General features: G+C 39.5%; 1 protein-coding gene across 4 annotated transcripts in view; it reads right to left on the bottom strand.

The window, feature by feature from the left end:
* NR3C2 (nuclear receptor subfamily 3 group C member 2) overlaps positions 1 to 12,432 on the bottom strand; it is a 328,906-nt gene that overhangs the window by 166,385 nt on the left and 150,089 nt on the right. The window lies entirely within an intron of this gene.

The raw sequence follows: 12,432 nt of genomic DNA, 5'->3' as shown, positions 1-12,432 counted from the left end.
AGTGGAGGAATGTTATCCAGAATTCTGTATAGCAAAGCAAAGCCTTTTCTCGGTACCAAGAAATAATAATCACATATATACTTTTCCTCCCTACTTGTTTTTTTTAAGGTTTGGGAGAACTGACAATTATTATTATAATTTTTTAAAGATTTTATTTATTTATTTGACAGACACAGAGAGAAAGAGAAAGAGAAAGAGAGAGAGAGAGAGAGAGAGAGAGAGAGAGAGAGCACAAGCAGGGGGAGGGGCAGAGGGAGAAGCAGGCTCCCTGCTGAGCAGGGAGCCCAATGTGGGGCTCGATCCCAGGACCCTGGGATCATGACTGGTACTGAAGGCAGACACCTAACGGACTAAGCCACCAAGTGCCCAGGGGCCCCTCCCCCTATTTTTGAGAAAGTTGACCAGAAAATATTATTTGCATTCTAGGTGGCAGGGAAGAGAAGAATCCTGAGCCGAGTCATCAGGGAAGTATTTTTGGTATCAAAGAACTATTACCGTACTTTACTCTCTTCACCCAGACTCAGATTATGCATCTCAGTTATGCCAGATAAAAAAATTCTCCCATTTCCAAAACAATCCACTAATTAAAATTTAAAAATTCTTGCCTCTACTGCCAGCAATTTTATCCCTTCAAGCTTCTGCATTTTTTCATGTTACCCTATTTAGGTATATTCAAATCACTACATTTTGCTTACTAATTTGAAGGGACACAGTCAATACTTAAAAAAAAGCCACATATAGTAAATATCTCAGGTATCTTTCTGCTAAGAAACTGAAGGGTTCTGGGCATCAGTTTTTAGGGACAAATGTAACCCTTTAAGCAAAAAATCTATATGAATACTTTCAAAGGGGGATCTTCTCATATATATTGTGATATATATTACACTGCTAGTTAATGGCACAGTTTAAACAAAACTGTTTTAAGGAATCCCAGTTCAGCGACAGATGTGTTCTGAGCAGGCAAAGAAGGCGATGTTACTCATTCCTAGTCCTCATGCATTTACTGAATACCTACCTGCAGGTCCTGTGCAAGGTCCTGAGGAAATAAATACCCCAACCCAGTCTCTGTCCTTCAGTTAGTGGGGACATGAACTATTATGGGAGTGCTATGGTGCAGGGTAGTATGGTGGCACAGACTGGGAGGGTGGGGAAATGCCTTGGGAAACCCTTCCCAAAAGGTGACCACTGAACTGAATTTGGAAGCACAATTGCATGAGAGCCAGACCAAGAAAAGGGACGGGGGAAGCAGAAAGGGCAATGGCTAGGAGAAATGCCAGCTGGACATGTTCAGAAAACTGAAGAGACTTCTTGTATGTCACCACCCTCACCTTGCTGCCACGAGATCTGTCTCCATGCACAGCAGGCATGTGGGGGGAAAGACTCAAACATACTAAAAGGCTAGAATGGTTACATTACAGTGATGCTTTTTCTGTTTTCCCAATTAGCTAAAACGTAATAATAATTCTGAACTGGTAATTAAAAAAAAAAAAAACAAAGGTCTGAACTATTTTACCTATGCTCTCACCAAAAGCAGGAGAAGGAAGAAAATATTCAGCTGCTGCAACACTGCAGCATGACTGACTTTCTAGAAGACGACTTCTTAAATCAAGGACTGAAACAATATTCTCCAAAGCTGTTCCTCCTTCTGAGAAAAGCGCTCTTTGTTATTTTTATTAGTGTCCTTTGACTTCTTTATGGCATTCAAAACATTCCATTTCAGCACCAGTAACTTCTTCAGCATATTAGCCAGTGAAACTCAATCCACGCTCTGTCCGACTCTCTTATACTTTATAGGGAAATCCCTCGACCTCGTGAACAATTAGAATGTAACTTAAAATTGTCATTAACATGGAACTGCTTTTTCACAACTACTAGCATCCTTGGGGCTTGTATTTCACATTTTTGAGAGCCTTGGTCTTGGTCCTCAAACTTAATAATCTCTTGACTTCAGTTTTTGTAACTCTCTTCTATCCAAATTCACTTTCTTGTGGTCCTCTGTTGCTGCAGCCCTGGCAAACTAATACAGCAACTTGGACTCATCTCTGACTCTACTTTTTCTCCAACCTGTTAAATTCTATTCACTTTGCCTTCAGAATACATCCAGGTTCTGCTCACTTCCCACGCCTCTTCTGGAACCAGTAGTCCAAGCCATCAACACCTCTTCCCTGGGATTTGCAGAAGCCTTCTAGCTGATCTTCCTGTTTCTCCTTGCCCCCTTCCTTCCCCTGTATCCAGAATGATCCTTATTCACTCCTTTACTCAAAACCATCCAGGGGCTTTCCCTCTCACTCAAAGGAAAAGTCACAGTTACCCATGTGACCACAGAGCCAGAACCTGCCCTCCCAGACTTCCCTAACCTCTTCTGCTTGCCTACACCACTTCAGCAACACTGGCCTCCTCACTAGCCCCCAAGCCCATCGTGTGTGCTCCCACCTCAGGGCCTTTGCGCTTGCTGTCCCCTCTTCACCTAGATATCTATAGAGTTCCCTCCCGTACCTCCTTCAGGGCTTCATCCAAATGTCACCTTCTCAGTCAGGCCTACTCTGACCATGCTACTGGAAATGCCCCCTTCCTCAGGACCCTCTATCCCCTTTCTGCTTTATTTTTCTTCCTAGAACATATCACCATCTAATATACTGATTACTTTACTTCTGTACTGTTTATTGTTTTCCGCATCCACACAAGAAAGTAAACTCAGTAAGAGCTGGGATTTTCTTCTGCTATATATCATTGTGTCCCCAGTGTCTGGAAGAGTAGCTGGTGCAGAGCAGGTCCCCAGTCAGCACTTGAATAAATGAGTGATTTCAAATAACAGGCACTGTCACAACAGGTATCATAAAATCCACCACATCACCAATTCTAAAGTCCTACTACACTCCTTATATAAAGGAATGAGATCTGTTTTTAACTGTCTTGAGAGTGAAAGGTATGCAGTGGAAACAAATTCAGAGAAGTTGAAAGGGAAATGAAGGGGGGGAATCGGAGGGGGAGACGAACCATGAGAGACTATGGACTCTGAAAAACAAACTGAGGGTTCTAGAGGGGAGGGGGTTTGGGGGAGGGGTTGGCCTGGTGATGGGTATTAAAGAGGGCACGTACTGAATGGAGCACTGGGTATTATATGCAAACAATGAATCATGGAACACTTCATCTAAAACTAATGATGTAATGTATGGTGATTAACATAATAAAATTAAATTAAATTAAAAAAAGAGTCTAGCATTAAAAGGACAGATTGTGAAATCCAAATTAAAACAATTTTCTTTAATTATAAAACTAAAGCAAACATGAATTATTTTTCCCTCGTGCTATCAATGACACAAGAGCAAATCTGCCTCTGCACACCTCTCACAGCCCTCGGCCTCCTAGGTTTCTGTCACACTGTAGTGAGCCCCTTCTCCTTAAAACGCCTCCTCTGTTTTTCAGAGTCCTCATTTTCTAGATCATCAGTGTAGCTTTTCTTCGGAGCTCGACCCTTGGCCATCTTTTTTTCTTATTTCTATACTTTATCCTTTATTGATCTCATTCACTCTCCCAGCTCCCACAGCTCTCTTGGTGAATGACTTCCCAAATCTTCATATCTGTCTCCCATCGCGCTCCCCCATGTCCAACTGCCTGTTTTCACTTCCTTACATAACATCTCTACTTCTGTATTCTATGAGCTTCTGGAAGGGTCCTGCCATCGACGAGCCTCCCAGGATGAAACCTCCCTAACTGTCAAATCTAACAGTTACCGGGTCTGCTCTCTGGCCTCAGCCTCAACGCCTGCTGTGAACACAGTACCAGCCCCTGTCACGCACTTTTGAAGGGTTCCTCCCTGACACCAGCCTCTCCTCCCTCCAACTCCTCCTCCAGTAGCAGAGAAATGAATTTTCCTGTTTAAGAGTTCTGACTGTAGGACTTCCATCGCCCCCCTCCCCCACCACGAATGACGACCCTGGTAGGACAGCTAAGTCCTCTTTCCCCTCCCAACCTCCCCAGTAGGCCCCCTCATGTGCCCAGCCTCGTGCCGGCCACACGTGGGCACCCCTGCTGGTGTGCACACCCTGCTTCCTCTCCCCTGCTACCACTCCTGGCAATGCATCCATCCTTCCAGGGCCTCGGTGTTCTTCCAGCCGCAAGCACCCCTCGCCTTCCTCCTGAGTCACTGCAGCACTTGGCTACCCCCGCCTTTCAGCAGTCCTCACTTCCAGCCTTACATTAGTGACCTGCGTACTTATCCTAACCCTTGAGGGCGAAAACCTTGCCCTGTGCATCTGGGCTCTCTGCTGCCATTAGTGTAGGGGTGCTACTATTTATTGAATGAATGGAATTGCACTCCTAATCTCATTACAGTAGAACATAAATTTCCAAGAGGTGATCGTACAGAAGGTAAATTAATGAGGCCAAGGTTGTAGGTTCAATTCCCATGCGGTTCATTTAGCTTTGCACAGAGGAAAAGAGGAGGGGGGGAACATCCAGGGACACAGGCTACTCTCAAAAGCTCAGTCAGCTGTCTCACAAACATATGCATTATTAATATAGAAGACAGGCCACAAAGAGTAGATGGGTCAGGAAAATGCTGGTCTCTACGGACACTCTATCAGGCCATTATCTGTAAACGTGAAATGTGGCACATGTTGGGAAGTATTAGATGTAGTTTGAAGCAATACATCGGTACATTTTGGAAGGGGGTGGACAGAGAAGGAAAAGGAGAAAAAAGAAAGCAGGAAGAGAAGGACAGAGGGGCAGACCTTGAACTCACTTCTTAGACACCGAGTGTTATCAAAATACAAAGCTTTTTAAGTTGATTCCGTATGTCAGAATTCAACTTTACAGTATAGTCTATTTACTAGGCAGCTGCATAGGCTGTGAGGTCCAGACTGCAGGGCCAAATATGCAGGGGCAAAGGCAGGAACAGAGGCTCACGCTCCAGTCCTGGCTCAGCCATTTCCTGGTCAAACCTTAGCAAGACCACCTCTCCTCTTTGGACCATAATTTGCATCATAACAAGGTTACATAGGAAATCTCTAAGATTCTTTTCAAGATATTCTTTTAAGACAAAGGTGGATACAAAAGATAAATGGGACAGCCTGTCCTGATCAAGTTTTACACAAATCAGATTTCAAACTCAAATTAAAGACAATGTATTATACACTACAAATAATCATCATTTGATCTAGATCAAGCATAAAAGCAACTCCATGTAAAAACGTATTCTTTCTAGAACAGCTAATCACATGGCACTTAAAATTTTACATCTACATGATTGCATCTCTGCTGATTTTGGTTAAAATTCCTCTATAAATGTATGCATTAAAATAGTACTCTACCCCCTAAAAACCATTTTAATATTGACAGGTTGGGAAAAACTACCCAAACTGATAATTCTTGGTCTTGGTAATCAAAGAAACATTGTTCACAAAAATAAGTTTATAATTAACAGACAAAGGGAGTTAGTTGTTCATAGGATTTCATACAAATGTTAAAATACTATAAAGAAGAACACATGAACATTATCAGTGTCTCTTTTAGGGAAATACAAGTAAAATGCAGCTATTTTTAGTACCAAAAATAATTCTAATGACCCAGTGAAGAAGTTGAAGACAATAATCAAAGGTTCAAGATGCATGCTGATTTTGGTGACATCTGGAAGGGGATACACTAGCCAATCATCAAAAACAGTCCCTGAAATGTGGGATGTTTAGGAAGAAGCAGTAAGAAGCTATGTGAGAAAAAATAGATTTTTAGTGATCAAAACATGACTGAAAAACAAAACAAAACAAAACACAACATGACCGGAGAAACCAGCTCACTGAGAAACTGTAAAGTACCATGTTGTTCCAGGAATTACCATATGTAAAACTATCTTTCTCCATCTTTATAACAATTACAGAACAACACAGTAGTGATTAACCCACTATTCAGTGAACTGAAATTTCTTCATATGAAAATACTGTCTCGTTTCTTAAAACTCAGTGTGAATTAAACAAACCTATCTTTTTTTTTTTAACTTATCTTTTGTACTGTCACTTCATCACATATATGCTTCCAGCATCACCACCAGTTGCTAAAAAGAACTTTTCCATGTGTAATCAACTCTAGTATTCAGCCAGCTATCTAGAGTGGGGTGAGAATTTTGAGGAACATACAAACAATACTTCAATAAGCATCCTTGTATCTGAACATGCTGGTGTGTTTAAATCACTCAGTAATTAAGCAATTCACTGAAGGCCTTCCATAGGCACCACTGTGATGAATAAGAGAGAAGGTTCTGTTGCTGTGGAGTTTCTATTGTAATAGAGAGACAATACAGAAGTAAGTGAACAATTGCAGAGAATGGTAAGCGCTAGAAAGAAAATGATAGACTGAGACTGGATGGGGTGGTGGAACATAGGATTCTTTAGAAAGGTAGCCTGAGAAGACATCTTTGAGGACACTGAATGACAAAGTAGCCAGCTATGGGAAGACAGGACTGACTGTGACATGTTCCAGAGACATGGAGGGCACCATGGCCGAAGTGCAGGCAACAAGGAGGGAAGGGAGACGGGAGATGGGATGTAAGGCCCCAAAGGAGGACAGAGAAGGACCGCATGGGCCTTGAAGGCTACGGTAAAGAGTTGGAACACTGTTCTGAGCCATCAGCAGTGAGGTGAATATTGACGTGTTTTAAGCAAGCAGGGAACATGATCTGACTGACACTTAAACACCTCACTGTGGCTGCTGTGTGGAGAATGGACCGGAGGAGTGGCTGGTTTGGGAATCAGGGAGGACAGCAAAGGAGACCCAGTAACGCCCCAGCCAGGGCAGGATAATGGCTTCTACACGTTAAGTAGGAAAGATGTTGAGAAAGGACTCTTTTTTCTTTAAAGTAGATAGTACTGACAGATTTGCAGAATAACTGGATGGCAGTGCTGTTAATATATAAGATAGGGATGAAGGGTAGGTGGGCGGGGTAGGGAGAGTTTGTTTTGGATCTGACAGTGGTAGGGCAGTATTGGTACCTTATATTCTATTTTTGTAAATAATGTAATAACAATTAATTAAATGATAGTTTACTCATAGGAAAAACGGGGAGTGCCTTATTTTACTCAATATATGTAAGACCTCTAAGAACAGTGACATATCTTCAGTGTTATTTAAATTCTGGTGATAATCAATCAGTGTTACTGTAGGATCTACAATCCTTAACAGTGACTGCCATAGCAGTCAAACTACAGATAATTCCACTTTTCTCTATTATATTTTTCTGTACTACTTTTAATTTATATAAGCAGGTAGAACACTGGTAAGCAGCAAAAGAAAAGGTTTTTAAAAATATACTATAAAATAATGGTACTACAATAGCCATATTGTATATTTACTGCACGCACTGTTTTGTGTGCATGTGGATTTAAGTATTTCTTGTAAGCATTCTAGTTCCTTTCATGTCTGTGATAAGCAAGTCGGACACAGCCACATTAGATCATTAGAATAAACAATCAGAGATTCAAATATATTTTTATATAAAAAACACTGAATCTAAGAAACATAAGTTTCTGGAGAACACTCAAAAAAAAAAAAAAAACCTTTCAAGAACATAAATCAACCTTTAACAACTGGTTTACTAAAATGCTAAATTTACCCACACATAAAATATGCCAAAAAAACCCCAACACAAAACCTTTTTTGCTATTCTTCTTGCTTTGATAAACATATATTTTGAATCATGATATTTAACCTGAGGTATCTCATTCTAGTTTCCTCATTATCTAGGGGGAATATTTGGGAGTGATTCTCATGGTATAGTTTCCTTTATGGTGTTATCTTTGATGATAAATGAATCATTAATGTTTGGGGGGGTAATTCATCTCTAAATAGGGTTCATCCTCCTAAGTCACAATTCATGATGCACCAAAGATAGGAATTTAAAAAATTGGTATATCTTATAATCTCAGTTGTGTGAAGGTTAAAAGTTACCCAACACAAAAATTCAAGGATATAATTAGCTTGGAAAATAAAAATTTAAAGCACAGCTATGGCTGTTCAGTCTTTTCTAATTTACTTTTTTGTTTGTTTTCATGATAATTTATACCATTAATAATATTAGAGTAGCTCCGTTTAATGTGATATGTATTTTCTATACTCTAAATTTCATTTAAATGAAGGAAATTTGCCCATGAAAGACTTAAAATCATAGTCAAGAAAGCATAGCTTCAGCATAGCAGAAAAATATCTTGATATAGATTTAAAAGAAAAAAAAAGGTAGAATTATTTTGGATCACAGCAAACTGAAGCCCACACTACTATGCGTAGAATTTCATTTTATAAATAAGGATCTATGTTAGAAGGGCATTTGAGTAACTTTTTCTCCTTAAACTATAGCTAGACAAATAAGCATTTGATCAAAATATGCAAAACCTATTTTTGGAAAATAGGCAAAAATATTTAAATCTAGATTAAAATGTATTTTCTAACAAAACAGTCAAATGTAATTATAGACCACTGTATTATTAATGAATCATTTTAATCAAATGATTTTTACTAAATACAAGCTATGTGAAAGGCCTTTTGAGAATACAAAAATAACAAATGGCTTCTACTCTCAATAAGTTTAAAGTTGAGTAGGGTAGATAAGACCTGGAGATTGGTAAATATTGAAGTACATGATAAGAGTCATCCATGGCTTAAAAATAAATCCAAATTGGAAAATGAGCTGCACCAAGAAAAAAGTCCAGACAATGGCAAAATGCACTGGGATCCAAAGTCAAGGAACACATTCTAGAGATAAGCATGAAAAATGGCCCAAATCATGGAGGGTCTCTAACACTAGATTAAGTAGTTAGAGATGACTGTAGGACATTGAGTTGAAATATCTGGTAGACAACTGAAAACATGGCATGGAAAATGGAGGTGGGTACAAAAATCTACCATGTTAAAGGTCATAATAAAAGTGACTTGATCATGATTTTTAATGTGTACAACACAGACACTGAAAGCAAAAAGATCTGATGAGCTGGAAGAAAAGTAAGAACCACTAGATAGTACAAGCACAAAACCCACATTCAACAAAAGCAAGGGTGGAACATAACTTGAAAGGTTATTTTTTAAAAATATTTTATTTATTTGACAGAAAGAGAGAGCAAGCGAGCACAAGCAGGGGGACAGCAGAGGGAGCCCATCGAGCAGGGAGCCCAACGTGAGGCTTGATTCCAGGACCCTGAGATCATGACCTGAGCTGAAGGCAGATGCTTAACCAACTGACCTACCCAGTCACCCCAAGATAGGTTGTTCTTAGAGAGCAAGGACTCTAGATTTTAGTCACAGAACAACGAATGAATTCACCCAAGGAGAAGTTGAAATGAGGAGAAAAGGTCACAAGTGGAAATTACAGAAAATGAACATTTCTGGTCAGGCAGGAAAAGACAAATTCAACAAACAAACCGGGGGCGGGGGGGGAACAGAAAGAGGAGGGAAGCATAAAGGCAAGATAACGCAGACGTAGCATCAAAGGGAGGAGCACTTCAATGGAAGGTCAACAGTGTCAAATGCCACCAAGAGAACAAGACTTAAGGTTGACCACTGGGATGTTGTCATGGTTGACACCATTGACTTTAGTGATAGTCATTTTTATGCATATATAAAACACATATATAAGCCATACTGAAGTGAAAAGCAGTCCACACCTTTCTATTAAGGAGTTTCCAAGTTCAGGGACGTTGCCCTTCTCACAAAACCATACCTGGTAGTACAATACACTTGAGTGTATGCGGAGTCTCTAAAAAGACCTAACATCAAATCATCTTCAGAAACATTTATTGAGCATGTATATGTCAATCACTGGTTGCCAAGACAATGACCAAATATATGTGCTAAAAAAGATGCCTCCACATTTTATTTTGCCTCTGTGATCACTGGCATATGTGAGTGTATTATACATCATAAGTTAGTTATCTAGAATCCTCTGGAAGGAAAAAATAAACTTATCACATCATCTGTGGGTCAGTACTTTATAAAGTATGTTTTAAGGAGATTACCTCTAAATGCTTGTTTGAGCGTATAAAGCGTGTTTTAAGGAGATTACTACAAAACGCTTGCTTGAGTGTTTTTAATTACAGTAACTTTGCTTTTGAAACATACTATATGTAGTACACATGATTTAACTTTTTCCCCTGAATGTTAACTACCATTATGTTAAGATGCAGACTTAGATGCAGACACAGATGGAACGAGAGACTGAGCACTAATGGGTACTGAACCTAGCTATGGACCTTGAACCTGAGTTATGTAGAAATGACTGATCAAAGTGTGTTCTGTTTACCACAGTTTCAAAAAGTTGATGTAAAACATGCTTCATCATGGCCTTTCTGTGCAGTAGAACATGGCTTCTCTCCATAAATTTAATTAATGAGTCAAAGCTCCAAATTGCTTTTTCCCTGAGGGGTTTTTCTTACATTCTAGAAATAATCATTTTCCTTGCCGCTGGTATTACCCTCTGATTCACCAAGTCAATTCCACTATCACTGCTATGTAAGACTCGGACATGAGATTACAGGGGCTTTTGTAAGAACTCACAACCTCCTATTCTATCTGCCTTATCCTAAGTTTTTTGACATAGGATAAAGGGATATCCTTCATTATTTCATGAATGTACATGTGATAGGTTTACAGAAGCTCACTCAAAAATCTATAAATTAATGACAGCATGACAGTACTTTTGCTGACATGACATCTTGCCATATTTGCTTCAAATCTACTCAATATCTGACTTTCAGCAGAGTTGGCATCCCTCAAAATATTAAAATTAGCACCTTAATATGATATCAAAGCCCTAAAGAATGGTTATAATTAATGGGATTAAATAAATTCATTCTTTAACATTTCAGTTTTTAAATAATCAATGAGGAATCATTTGAGAGAAAAAATTGGAAAAAAGTTCCCAAGTAATAAACTTACTTTCTTAGGGTTCATTCTATAATTTTGAAATAACATTATTGCTTTCAGGTCAGCTTAATACTCTGAGATACTCTTTCGTAAAAGTATAAGGACTCTATCAGAAAAAAAAAAATCTTTCTTATTCCCACATTAGCTTATAACATGTAAAAAAATATGTCCCTTTCCAAAACACTAATGAGCTTTTCTAGTCATCAGGGGTTTTCTTTATGGAAGCCTACAGTATAACCACACACAAAAAGCAACCTTGGATCCTGTCGGCAGGCATCAAAAGGAATGATTTGGTCAGCACTGCAAAATGCTACTCAGGGGATAGACCAGCCTCACTGGTAAGCTCTGAAAATAAGGTGCGCGCACATACACACACACACACACACACACACACACACTGAAGAGGAGACACATATACACACATATATGCAAAAATCTTCTACAGTGTCACCATGTGCTGCCCTTCACGTGTTTTTCATTAAGAATTTTTTGAGAAGAAAATAGCAGAGGCGGGGCACCTGGGTGGCTCAGTCAGTTAAAGCATCTGCCTTTGGCTCAAGTCATGATCCCGGGATCCTGGATTCTGGGATTGTGGGATGGAACCCCATGTCGGGCTCCGTGTTCAGCGGGGAATCTGCTTCTCTCTCTCCCTCTGCACCCCCCCACTTGGGCTCTCTCTCTCTTTTGCACTTCCTCTCTCAAATAAGTAAATAAAATCTTAAAAAAAAAAAAAGAAAATAGAGGCTTTAGGTGGGAACAACCATAGGGCACTGGTCAGAAGGTTTAGATGACTGAGTCTGCAGAGAAATTCAGAGACACCTTTTCTACCTCATCCCCATGCCCTTCAGGAATGATGAATCAATGCTGTTCTATTCCAACAGTTGCCCATGTTCCTCATAGAACTAACTCCCTTTTAAAATTCTCCCGCTCAAGCACAATTTGTAGGATTCAGCCATATGAAATAGCTGTTTTTCAACTGCTTTTGACCTGAAAAATCTGGAATTTGTTATGGTTCCATATAATGCATTTCTGGCCTCTAGCTTTAATGATGGGATGGCAGTTCAAACTCAATAAAATGATCATTTACTATTATGTGGGTAACAGCACTCTGCTAATAAGTATGGCGACCCTAGGCCTTCAAAGTAACAACTGAAGTACTGGGGTGAAGTTAAATATTGGTTATCCCCATCCCCAGACTGCTAAGTTCCCTTCCGTTACCACGTTCTCCACTCCACCAATTTGGGTTAAGATTTAAAAATCTGTTGTTATGTACTTTTCTTAATTTTTTCTGATCAATTTTATTACTTTTACTTTTAAGCGAAAATGCTTTTTTTTTTTTTTAAAGAACTTTAATAAACCAAACTGTATGCTCATTTCCTGACTTGGCATGAACAGAACAATGACAGAATCCTGAGTACTTTCTTTGGGTCTTTGTTTTTCTTAGGGTTTGAAGTTTGGGGCTGTTTCTTTGATTTCCACCCTCTAAAAATATTTGAAGCCTAAGGTTGCAGGAAGGCTGTTCTTTGGTTA

The sequence above is a fragment of the Mirounga leonina genome, unplaced genomic scaffold (assembly GCF_011800145.1).
Source record: "Mirounga leonina isolate KUSES-001 unplaced genomic scaffold, KU_Mleo_1.0 Mir_176, whole genome shotgun sequence".
NCBI classification, from domain to species: Eukaryota; Metazoa; Chordata; class Mammalia; order Carnivora; family Phocidae; genus Mirounga; species Mirounga leonina.
The sequence above is the reverse complement of the archived record's forward strand: the minus strand, read 5'-3'. Positions and strand labels throughout refer to the sequence as shown.